At 36.5% G+C, this 13,712-nt stretch overlaps 1 protein-coding gene across 4 annotated transcripts in view; it reads right to left on the bottom strand.

Moving 5' to 3' along the window:
• Positions 1-13,712, bottom strand: part of LOC127452144 (N-acetyl-beta-glucosaminyl-glycoprotein 4-beta-N-acetylgalactosaminyltransferase 1-like) — a 144,094-nt gene that overhangs the window by 78,996 nt on the left and 51,386 nt on the right. The gene's annotated exons all lie outside the window — the stretch shown is intronic.

The raw sequence follows: 13,712 nt of genomic DNA, 5'->3' as shown, positions 1-13,712 counted from the left end.
GGCTCAACTCTGGAGCTTCAGCAGGAAATGGGCAGGTTTTCACTCGCCTATCAGCCGTAATCCCCATCAGCCTTCCTAATCCTCCACAAAGAACTGTGAAGCAGTCACCATCAAAACAATGCCTGAATGAAGCACACAATGAACAACTATACTAGACATTTAAAAATAAATAAATAAATAAATAAAATAAAATCCCTTTCAGCCAAGAGCCACTACAAATCACATTTAAAGTGACTGGAAATGTTCCAGAAGACAATAACAAGCACACACTTCTTTTAGAACTGCTGCAAAACACGTAAGCACATAGTTCTCTCTGTGTCAAGTTGAGTGGGATGGGGTTTATGAATTGTACAACATAAACTGAAGTTCATGGATGTGGACTAAAAAAGATTTAACAATGATCATCTTACCAAGTTAACCATTGGAATGGGAACATAATATCTTTCCCTCGGTATTGCTGAAGAAGGAAAATATTAGCACACACTGAAACTTTACAGGTATGTGTGGGGTTTGTGTTTGTGTCCTATGGCTCTTAAATGATCAAACCCAGAACTCCACAAATGAGAGAGCTGGTTGCTCTAACAACTAAAATGACAATAGAGGATGTGAATTATCAACCATTCAAATGAATAGAGCACAAGGTAAAATTTAGAAAGACATACAGTATACACACTATTTCAAAAATCATCCTAACTTTTCCATAAACTTTGGCTGCAATGTGCTTCAAGACAAATAACATACACACACACACACACACATACAGGTGCATCTCAATAAATTAGAATGTCGTGGAAAAGTTCATTTATTTCAGTAATTCAACTCAAATTGTGAAACTCGTGTATTAAATAAATTCAATGCACACAGACTGAAGTAGTTTAAGTCTTTGGTTCTTTTAATTGTGATGATTTTGGCTCACATTTAACAAAAACCCACCAATTCACTATCTCAAAAAATTAGAATATGGTGACATGCCAATCAGCTAATCAACTCAAAACACCTGCAAAGGTTTCCTGAGCCTTCAAAATGGTCTCTCAGTTTGGTTCACTAGGCTACACAATCATGGGGAAGACTGCTGATCTGACAGTTGTCCAGAAGACAATCATTGACACCCTTCACAAGGAGGGTAAGCCACAAACATTCATTGCCAAAGAAGCTGGCTGTTCACAGAGTGCTGTATCCAAGGATGTTAACAAAGTTGAGAGGAAGGAAAAAGTGTGGAAGAAAAAGATGCACAACCAACCGAGAGAACCGCAGCCTTATGATTGTCAAGCAAAATCGATTCAAGAATTTGGGTGAACTTCACAAGGAATGGACTGAGGCTGGGGTCAAGGCATCAAGAGCCACCACACACAGACGTGTCAAGGAATTTGGCTACAGTTGTCGTATTCCTCTTGTTAAGCCACTCCTGAACCACAGACAACGTCAGAGGCGTCTTACCTGGGCTAAGGAGAAGAAGAACTGGACTGTTGCCCAGTGGTCCAAAGTCCTCTTTTCAGATGAGAGCAAGTTTTGTATTTAATTTGGAAACCAAGGTCCTAGAGCCTGGAGGAAGGGTGGAGAAGCTCATAGCCCAAGTTGCTTGAAGTCCAGTGTTAAGTTTCCACAGTCTGTGATGATTTGGGGTGCAATGTCATCTGCTGGTGTTGGTCCATTATGTTTTTTGAAAACCGAAGTCACTGCACCCATTTACCAAGAAATTTTGGAGCACTTCATGCTTCCTTCTGCTGACTAGCTTTTTAAAGATGCTGATTTCATTTTCCAGCAGGATTTGGCACCTGCCCACACTGCCAAAAGCACCAAAAGTTGGTTAAATGACCATGGTGTTGGTGTGCTTGACTGGCCAGCAAACTCACCAGACCTGAACCCCATAGAGAATCTATGGGGTATTGTCAAGAGGAAAATGAGAAACAAGAGACCAAAAAATGCAGATGAGCTGAAGGCCACTGTCAAAGAAACCTGGGCTTCCATACCACCTCAGCAGTGCCACAAACTGAACACCTCCATGCCACGCCGAATTGAGGCAGTAATTAAAGCAAAAGGAGCCCCTACCAAGTATTTAGTACATATACAGTAAATGAACATACTTTCCAGAAGGCCAACAATTCACTAAAAATGTTTTTTTTATTGGTCTTATGATGTATTCTAATTTTTTGAGATAGTGAATTGGTGGGTTTTTGTTAAATGTGAGCCAAAATCATCACAATTAAAAGAACCAAAGACTTAAACTACTTCAGTCTGTGTGCATTGAATTTATTTAATACACGAGTTTCACAATTTGAGTTGAAATACTGAAATAAATGAACTTTTCCACGACATTCTAATTTATTGAGATGCACCTGTACATATATACACACACACACACGTACATATATATATATATATACACATACATATACACACACAGGGGCACATAGCTTAATTGGGATAAATGTGCTTGTAAGCTTGTCTTCATTTGTTTCTTTAGCTGAAAGTGATATTTTCTAATATTTATTAGAAAGAGTCACTTTTAGCTAAACAATATATATATATATATATATATATATAGGCTGTCTCAATTGCTTCTCAGACTGACATGATGTTCAGTGGGGGGCTTTGTGGGGGCCATGACATCTGTTGCAGGGCTCCCTGTTCTTCTGTTCTAATCTTTCTATTTGCAAAAGTAATGTTTGGAAGTCTAACATTTATATTTCCTATTGACACACTAAAGCTGAATAACTATCTATTATAACTAAATATTATTATATAATATTTATATACTATTATAACTAAATATAAATAACCATCTTAAGACAAATGTTTTTGTGAAACATCTTATGTGCCTAAGACTTTTGCACAGTACTGTGTATATATATATATATATACACACACATACAGATACATACTGATATATATATATATATATATATATATATATATATATATATATATATATATATATATATATATATATATATATATTTGTTTAGCTAAAAGTTACTTTTTCTAATAAATATTAGAAAGAGTCACTTTCAGCTAAATAAACAAATGAAGACAAGCTTACAAGCTCATTTATCCCAATTAAGCTATGTGCCCCTGTCTTGCAGTCCAGAAGAAAGGCTTCATCTATCTCAGCTAAAGGCATCCAAGTGTTTGGCTTCTCTGCTGTTTGGCGTTCCCGGTGCTACCCAGTGCTGTCTATGTTTTTGGAAGGTCTAAATGAGGGTGTGCCACATAAATAAAAGCTCTGGATCTCCTCTCTGACAGGATAGAACTGATAACCAGATGGCGCCTGACAACCTCTGAAAACAGATCCAAGGACTATCAGCAAGGTTAATCAATTCTCCATATTTACATTAGCAAGACATGAGGGGGTGAGAAGAGACAAGGCTTATTTAGGGTGAGCTTTGACAGGCAATCATCATATCATCATCATTTGCTTTTTTGTTTTTTTCTCCCATTTTCTCCCCAATTTGAACTGCCCAATTCCCAATGCACTCTAAATCCTCATGGTGGCGTAGTGACTTGCCTCAATCCGGATGGTGGAGGACGAATCTCAGTTGCCTCCGCGTCTGAGACTGTTAATCCACGCATCTTATCACGTGGCTTGTTGAGCATGAACACCTCCATGCCACGCCGAATTGAGGCAGTAATTAAAGCAAAAGGAGCCCCTACCAAGTATTTAGTACATATACAGTAAATGAACATACTTTCCAGAAGGCCAACAATTCACTAAAAATGTTTTTTTTATTGGTCTTATGATGTATTCTAATTTTTTGAGATAGTGAATTGGTGGGTTTTTGTTAAATGTGAGCCAAAATCATCACAATTAAAAGAACCAAAGACTTAAACTACTTCAGTCTGTGTGCATTGAATTTATTTAATACACGAGTTTCACAATTTGAGTTGAAATACTGAAATAAATGAACTTTTCCACGACATTCTAATTTATTGAGATGCACCTGTACATATATACACACACACACACGTACATATATATATATATATACACATACATATACACACACAGGGGCACATAGCTTAATTGGGATAAATGTGCTTGTAAGCTTGTCTTCATTTGTTTCTTTAGCTGAAAGTGATATTTTCTAATATTTATTAGAAAGAGTCACTTTTAGCTAAACAATATATATATATATATATATATATATATATATATATATATATATATATATATATATATATATATATATATATATATATATAGGCTGTCTCAATTGCTTCTCAGACTGACATGATGTTCAGTGGGGGGCTTTGTGGGGGCCATGACATCTGTTGCAGGGCTCCCTGTTCTTCTGTTCTAATCTTTCTATTTGCAAAAGTAATGTTTGGAAGTCTAACATTTATATTTCCTATTGACACACTAAAGCTGAATAACTATCTATTATAACTAAATATTATTATATAATATTTATATACTATTATAACTAAATATAAATAACCATCTTAAGACAAATGTTTTTGTGAAACATCTTATGTGCCTAAGACTTTTGCACAGTACTGTGTATATATATATATATATACACACATACAGATACATACAGATACATACTGATATATATATATATATATATATATATATATATATATATATATATATATATATATATATATATATATATATATATATATATATATTTGTTTAGCTAAAAGTTACTTTTTCTAATAAATATTAGAAAGAGTCACTTTCAGCTAAATAAACAAATGAAGACAAGCTTACAAGCTCATTTATCCCAATTAAGCTATGTGCCCCTGTCTTGCAGTCCAGAAGAAAGGCTTCATCTATCTCAGCTAAAGGCATCCAAGTGTTTGGCTTCTCTGCTGTTTGGCGTTCCCGGTGCTACCCAGTGCTGTCTATGTTTTTGGAAGGTCTAAATGAGGGTGTGCCACATAAATAAAAGCTCTGGATCTCCTCTCTGACAGGATAGAACTGATAACCAGATGGCGCCTGACAACCTCTGAAAACAGATCCAAGGACTATCAGCAAGGTTAATCAATTCTCCATATTTACATTAGCAAGACATGAGGGGGTGAGAAGAGACAAGGCTTATTTAGGGTGAGCTTTGACAGGCAATCATCATATCATCATCATTTGCTTTTTTGTTTTTTTCTCCCATTTTCTCCCCAATTTGAACTGCCCAATTCCCAATGCACTCTAAATCCTCATGGTGGCGTAGTGACTTGCCTCAATCCGGATGGTGGAGGACGAATCTCAGTTGCCTCCGCGTCTGAGACTGTTAATCCACGCATCTTATCACGTGGCTTGTTGAGCATGTTACCGCGGAGACATAGCGCATGTTGAGGCTTCACGCTATTCTCCACGGCATCCATGCACAACTCACCACGTGCTCCACCGAGAGCAAGAACCACATTATAGTGATCACGAGGAGGTTACCCCAATTTAGTTGCTGAGGAGACCTGGCTGGAGTCACATAGCACACCCTGGATTTGAACTCACGACTCCAGGGGTGATAGTCAACATCTTTACTCGCTGAGCTACCCAGGCCCCCCATCATTTGATTTCTTAAAAAAAAAAAAAAAAACTAAAAACATTGACCGCAGTGGCTTTCAATTTCCCTGCCATTAGTCAGTGGACATCGATGCAGAGGAATTTGAGCATGTCAGTGGGACACCATGTTTTAGTAATAGTCAGGAGTAAATAGTCACGCTACAAAAGAGTCTATATCAGGATAATAGGATAGCAGGATGAAAAAAGCATAGACTTAAAGGATAGAAACTCGAGATCAAATGCTTTAAAAGATGGACATATAATGTTAATCTTTAAAAAAAGCAAAGATCGAAGTTACAGTGAGGCTCTTACAATGTTAATGGGGCCAATTTTTGGAGGGTTTAAAGGCAGAAATGTGAAGCTTATAATTTTTTTAAAGCACTTACATTAATTCTTCTGTTAAAACTGAGCTGTAAAGTTGTTTAAATCATAATTTTTAGTCATTTTATGGTTTAAGGGATTGTTGACATTACATCATCATGGCAACGTAGTTGTAAAATTGGTTTTTACTTTATACAGAAAAGGTTAGTAAGTGATTTATCACACTTAAATCATATTAACACAAATATTGTTTATGTCTTGTGGCTATAATTTTGAAACAGTGAGTATTTTAACGTTTACAGATTGGCCCCATTCACTTCCATTGTAAGTGACTCACTGTAACCCCGATTTTTTCTTTTTTAAAGAAAAGGAGTGGCAAGTCAAAATAAACTTTTGTGGTAACTAATATTATGCCAAAAATGCTGTCGATTAAGCTTAACTTGTATTGAACCCAGAATATTCCTTAAAGTTTAAACTTTGCCCTACTTTTTCTGACATTTTTTTTTATTGTCACAAAGTATTGTCATCTCTGTCTTCAAAAACGGCTAAAGACACATCTTCTCCATGAGCACTTAACCATGCACTCATAAAAAATAAATAAATAAACAATGATATATTTGATGCAGGTGAAACTTTGTAATGCAGCACTTTTCATACTACTCTCTCATTAAGATGAATCGCTTATGATATATAATTCCTCTTTTGTAAATCACTTTGGATTAAAGCGTCTGCCAAATGAATAAATGTAAATAAGTCATGGAAAAACTAAGGAAAGGCAGAAAACACAATATAAAAACATTTACAGTACAAAAAGCCAGACAACGTTTAAATCAGTGTGACGTTTGTTAAAAGGTAGATATTTTGCAAGTACTCTGTGAATTCAACATGAAATAATCAAAGTATTCAGCAAAGCTGAGTGCATGTACATGAACAATCTTATACAGATTGTGCTTAATAAGCCAACAACATGTATGGTCATGTAAAGACCTTAAACAGTTTTCCTTTATCATGTTTAGGTCATAAACGGTTTAAGCAAAAACTGATCAACACAGGTAGATTTTTGCCCATTATCCAGATTTTGCATTGCATGTAACTACCTTTTCCAGCATTCCTATCTGCTTATCCAATGTGTGCAAGTCAATGTAAAAGGGATTTTACAATCTATTTTTTTAACGTGCTTTCTGCAGAATCTCTCTGCTCCACTTGGGACACCATGTGGTTTTAATTCATCAATAGATATTTTTGGTGACAGCTGAAGACATCACATCTTTATTAACATTACTGCATTCAAAATCACAACTATTTTGGATTTCACAGAAAAAAAAGAAAAGAAAGGAAAACAATTAAATCTTCACATCTGTACCAACAATAGTACTTCATTTACATTTACAACTATTTAAAATTTCACAGGCTCTTTGTGTGAATTTTATTATTTATTTATTTTTATCTAACAACAAATAAAAACAATTCACACTTCCAAGAAACATGTTGCTACGGCATGTTTCTTCTGCCCTGTGAAAAGTGGCCTGAAAATGTGACAGATCCTGAGTGTAAACCAACATAAAGTTTTCAAAATGCAGGTCTATAAATAAACAGGCACGGCTGCTTCGCCCACAGTCATGGTGGCATAAAGGGAGTCTGTTCTGATCTCACCTTTTAATGTTATTCCATCTTCCATTTGAACTCTCCTGCAGCCCAGAGGCTATCACCCCACTTTACATGCCAATGCATTGATCTGTCCCCAGAACAAAGACTGTGAAAGAGTAATAACTGTAAAGAAGACATGTAACCCTAAATGGCTTCATCTTAAAAAGAACTGACATAGATGTGCTTTTCATAACAGTAAGTCACAAGTTGATTTATTTTGCAATAAGAGCGATGTAATGAATGAGGAGCAATTTGTCAGACATAATAAACGATAAGTTTAACCCAGCTGCACTTTTTTTTTTAACTTTTATTCTTTCTGCCCAAAATATTTAAAGTGCTGTTTACAGATTTATCCATTTTGAAAATATTTAACATGAAGATCAAAACTTTGCACAACGTCTTTCCAACACAAATGAAAGAGGGGAGTTTTCTAACAGACATAGAGAGAGAGAGAAGGACATATATAAAGGACGAATATAAAGCTCACCTCACACACAAACTCGTCTTTTCTGCCTCTGATCACACAACTCAAGCTGTCAGTCTCCCAGACTCATGGTAACTAGAACACGCTAGAACAGCTTGAAAGATCTGAGTACAGCCCTCCAAAATGTCACTGCAGGATAGCTCGCTTTCAAAACTTACCAGAGAAACAACTTACAAGCACTTGCAGGAAATTTTGTCTAAAAATACTATAATATATTTTTATAAATAATAATGCCTGAACTTTCACAGGAAATGGGGAAAAAGATGCACTACCATTCAAACATTTAGAATCACCCCGAATATTTATGTTTTTAAAAGAAATTGACAATTGACACTTCTGTTCACTAAAGATGCATTTAATTGATCAATAATTACAAATGACCATGTCTTTTTCAAATAAATGCTGTTCTTCAAACTCTGTTCATTAAAGAATTCTTTACTTGCAGTTATTACAGCTGTGCAGACCTCAGGCATTCTTGCTGCCAATTTATGGACCTCATTCAGAGAAATTGAAAGTGATTTTCCCTATTTTACACATTTATTCTTATTTGCCAGTGTCTGATGAGGCTTTTTCTTTGAAACTCTGACTAGAAGGCCAACATCTTCAAGGTTCCAAATAAAACTAGTGTTTGGTGTGTACTGTTCGATGCTACCTAAAAACATAAAAAAGTCTGAGTTATTCCACACTTTTGAAGGGTAGTGTATGTAGTGTTCATCAAAATTATTTACAATGAATGTGATTGTTTTTTTCCCCTTAAATATCGATGCTACATACTTGCAATGCAGTGGCTCTATAAATCAGAATAGTACTTTGATCTTGCTTTCATATCTTTATAACTAACATGCAGTCATTTGAATGAGAATATATATGAAGTGAAAATGGGTCACCAGTTTTTTCCAAGCGGCATCCATTTTTAGTATAATCACACAATGGCCCCATTTCCACCTGGTATTAAGATGGATTTTGGGTGATCCGATCACATGTGGTCAGCCCTAAATACCGGTCTAAACGGGGTCTAAAAAGGTTGGTGATCAGATCACAAAAACCACATATGAATGTGGTCAAAAATGCATGTTTCTACATCGCATTTGAGGTGTAAATGCTAATCCATCCTGTATGAGTCCTGAAGCTGTGAAGCGACACCCCTCACCTGTCAATCAACCACTGCACTAAAATAAGATTTTAAACTTTGCCGTTTATGAGCAGCTTTAAAAGACAATAACCATCCGATCAGAAAATGTAAAAAAGCGGATACATACACAATCACGACAGCTTCATGGATCTTCTTTAGTGTGTCTGATATAAACACGGATGACAAGCACGAACACATGAAGCTCCTTTAATACAGGTAATACAGTAAAATAACAGATAATTCTGTTTGACACTTTGCATCTGTGCTTAGATGACATTTCAACAGCATCTGCGAGAAACAGTGCACCGTTTTTTTTTTTGTTTGTTTGTTTTTTTTTTTTTTGCACTTTCTTTGTCTTTTCTGACTTTGTTGTGCTTTAATAACATGCAGTAACACACTGTCATAGTGACTGATGTATGTCGTCATGAAACAGAGACCCTCCCCACCAAATCCGAAGACAAGTTGTCAAAGGAGATGCATTTAAACAACCTGGTGTAAAAGCGATGTATCTCACCTGAACACATGTGATCAGATCACCCTAAACGCATCTTAATACCAGGTGGAAATGGGGCCAATGACTAAGATGTTTGACCAATTCATTGCACAATACATTGGGCATGGTATGTTTGTGTGTGTATTTTGTTGGGTCTTGTAACGACCTGGTTATACCAGTGTATAAACCTCAGGGGGCATCAAGAGTACAATGCGACTTTCCAAACTATAAATGTGTTTTCATCACTGAGCTATGCTGACGAGAAGTGATTTGAGATTACTTTTGTTTTTGTTCTGAAATAATGCCCAAAGGCCATGTTTTTTTTTTTTGTTTTTTTTTTGTGATGTGAAAGCTAAACATTTTTTATTAAGGATATATCTGTTGAAACATGCATCACACCCTAAAATTCCACTCCAGGGCTTTCGCAAACTCCAAGACATAACTGTGAGATTCATCTCGTTTTGTGTTATTCCAGTGGGCTTAGCTAGGTCTGTATCAGGAGCTTTTCAAAGCGAGATTTCTGTAAGCTTGTCAACAAAAGTTCCACTAAGCCTGGCTAGATCAAACTCAAACCACTTATACCACCAGAACCTGGAGAAAGAAGACAGCAAAGACCCATCAGACACTGAGATTACCACCTCTGTAGGTTTGCAGAAACCAGTTAGGCTCTCTACTGTGGCGTGCTGAAATGACTTTAACAAATTTGCTAAAACGTTCTCATGCAGCGAGAGGAAAATACAATTTTTCAAAACACTGCAAATGGCACAATATACATGATAAGCAAATATACCACAGTTGAAATCATAATTCTAACAAACAAAAATGATTTAAAAATGGCTTGATGGTTTAGAAGACTAAAGCTATGGCAAGACTTATTTGTGGCCAAAGACAGTACACAGCAGTACACAGTGAGGGGGTAGTATTAATCTTGGTTAGAAAATCAATCATAGGAGCAGAAGACTAGTAATAATCAATGTGACAAACAAGCCCGGTTCCAGATCAAAATTACTGAGGGTGCTTCTGACAATAGTGGGGGTGCTCTGTATAAAGTGGAGATGTATCATAATTACACATTTTTAAATAGATTAAATCATGTTTAAATGCTACTTAAACAACGTAAAGAAATGTTTGCTTTTTAATGTACAAAATATTTATTGCTTCAGGGGTTTTTTTCCCCCATGATCTGTCGCTGAAAATGACAGCAAAATTCTGCACCTGCAGATTAGGACATACTGATTTGCAAAATCATACACGTTTATAAGTTTGATGCAGCATTTTGTGCATTCACAAAATGCAAGGATTTTTGCGTGTTTGCTGGTATTCAAGAAAATCTGCTTGCCAATTTACAGTATTAGTCTTACATATTCTATTGAGCAGGGGTGTGCAATTATTTTGGTACTGGGGCCACATCAGCCGTTAAGTAGAATATGGAACAGAGAAGATAAAAAGTTCTGCATAGTTGTATCTTTTAAGCCCAGACATGCACTCAATGAATGATGCACAATTTTCTGAAGTGCGACTGCTTGAAGTTTTGCTGCTATACTTTCTATCATGTGTTAGTAAAACTGAATAAAGGCTGAATACAATTATTATTGATTATTTTACCATACTTCAATGCAATGGTAATTTAGTAGTCAATTTAACACTCTATATCAGGAGTCTGGTTCAAAAGTAAAATAAAATATTCGGGAAAGAGATTCTAAAAAAATGTTTTAATGTTGGCCACAAAGTGGACCCGTTTACTTTTTTTATTCTCAGAACATTATCGACCTGTTTACATGCTCATGGGTCATGATGTGGGTCTTGTCAGTGTTTGGCACCCCATTCAGCACACCACTGAATGAAACAGGCTGCATGACACTGATAAATGATTACTGCAAGAGTAACATTCACATACAGGTGTGAGGGACTTCAGCATTTTACAAATAACACAAAGTATAAATATATTCCTCTCTCACTTGGTTTAACTCACACGTCCCCTCCGCACACTACTGAGTGCTAAGTTGTTATTTGTTTGTTTTTTGCGGAGAGAAAGCGCTTGCACTCGCATATATGATTGCCAGATTGCATAAATTAAGTATGACATAAGGCGAAATATTTCCAATTTGTGCAAGTATAAATCTCTGACTGGGGTGTTGCATATATTATCTGGCAACCCTGAGTATATTAAAAGCTTGTGGATGCGCAATAGGTCCAAAAGCCAGATAAATGAAAGATCTAATAAAAAACGTTCATGATAAATCGACCCACGGGCAATTGTTTGCCCTGGTCTGCTGCTGAGGGTGCTCTAAGTTTCGTTTGAGGGTGCTTTGCACCCTCAAGCACCCCCGTAGATCCAGGACTGGTGACAAATGTCCCTGAGGGCATTCTTCAGAACAGGACAGAGCATTATAAACTACAGAAAGACAAGGGACCATAAAGGACTATAGATTCCACACAGACAAATCACTGCCCACTTAAATAAATTACATAAAACAATCTCAATACTCAGGGTTCAGCTGTCTCAGCCACTTCCCCACAGGCTTCTCTTTTGCTCCTCCCAAAATAAGCTTTGAAACTCTCTGTTCTTACTGTCGATATCCCGGCCATGTGCTCTTCTAGAATGAGCAGCTCAGCTAAAGGTGTCCTAAATATTGTTGAATTACATTTCAGGGGCTGCATATTGTGGCACCACAGTGCTGTGTTTTGAAATTAACATTGGATTAAAATTGTTAAATATAAGTACTGTTGCCATCCTCTGCTTAACCTGACATAGAACTGCATCTCCGAACATTGCAAGCTTATGTAGTTAGCATGTCAAATCTGTGGCAGTAATCTGGCAGCTAGCATACTAAGCTAAAATCATCCTGCAGGAGGGTGTCAGTGGAAGACGATTTAAATGAACTAAGCACAGATGCTACACACAGAGAAAAAAAAAAGTATAATTCATTGTTTTCCATGTCCATGTCTATGTGGAGTTACAGAAAAGGCTGAATAGCACGTTCTCCTCCAGGGCTCATAAAAGCCTTCCACACTATGATAAAAATCATCATCTCAGTGCTGATTCAGATACATAGTGCTACTTAATCAGGTTGCACTTCAAACAACCACCAAAGAAAGAAATTCAGTGAGCAGAAGCGTCATGCACATTCAAACAATTGTTTTAAAATGCAACTTGATTATTAAAGGTGTCATGTCATGAAGAATCACATTTTCCTTGATATTTTTACAAATAAAAGGTCATTCTACTATAAAAACATACTCTAAATTTCAGAACTTAATCCCCAATGCAATAAAAGCATTTATTGAAACCAAGCTGCAAAAACGCTTCGTTCTCTAATTTTGTGACTTCCCTACATCACTAAGGGTCTAATTAATTCATGATGCCTCTACAGCAGCAACATCAATGCCTACTTTAAATCATTGCACCCTTGGCCCTGCTCACTGGCGCTCCGTTTGTAAACAGAGAGACATAGCAGGACAGACAGGTCTAGTGTGGTCTACTGACTATTCCTGAACATCAAAGGGACTATTCTGGACTATTTTGAATTATTTTTGCATAAAAACATGCACTAGACAGACGTCTTTGACCATTGTCATGTATCTCGCGCTGCTTTTAAAAGATGTGGTGTCAGTTAACAACTCTGAAAAGGATAAGCCATTCGGTTTCATTCAGCTGCTGTGCCTCTTGTAGTTTTGAGCACAAATGCATCCTGGATGCGTTCTTGTGCTCATCTGCACTACTTTTTAATTGTTGGTGTATGAAAACATGCACTAGATGGATGTCTTTGACTGTTTTTATGTATTTTCAGTGATCGCATCAGTGTAGGATGATACCGTATGTGTGTTCATCTTGTTTCATTGTGCTTTGGACTATGTGTGTGTGGTGTTATTTTTGGCTCATATCAGCGTGGACTGCTTGTGAACCAGTCATAATACAATTCAAGCTTTGCAAAGGAACTGTTATTGAAGGATGGAGCACTTAAAAACACTACTGGACCTGATTGCAAAACCGTAAGTAAACGTTAAATTTGTGAATTTTTTTAAATGTCATGACTGTTTGATAGTTTATGATGCTGCTGCTTGAGTGAACAGTTTAATATATTCGGACACAATGTGTTAGTTGTGCGTGATGTGTAAACCCTGAAATTAT

Source organism: Myxocyprinus asiaticus, chromosome 2 (genome assembly GCF_019703515.2).
Source record: "Myxocyprinus asiaticus isolate MX2 ecotype Aquarium Trade chromosome 2, UBuf_Myxa_2, whole genome shotgun sequence".
NCBI classification, from domain to species: domain Eukaryota; kingdom Metazoa; phylum Chordata; class Actinopteri; order Cypriniformes; family Catostomidae; genus Myxocyprinus; species Myxocyprinus asiaticus.
This window is presented reverse-complemented; position numbering and strand designations above follow the sequence as displayed.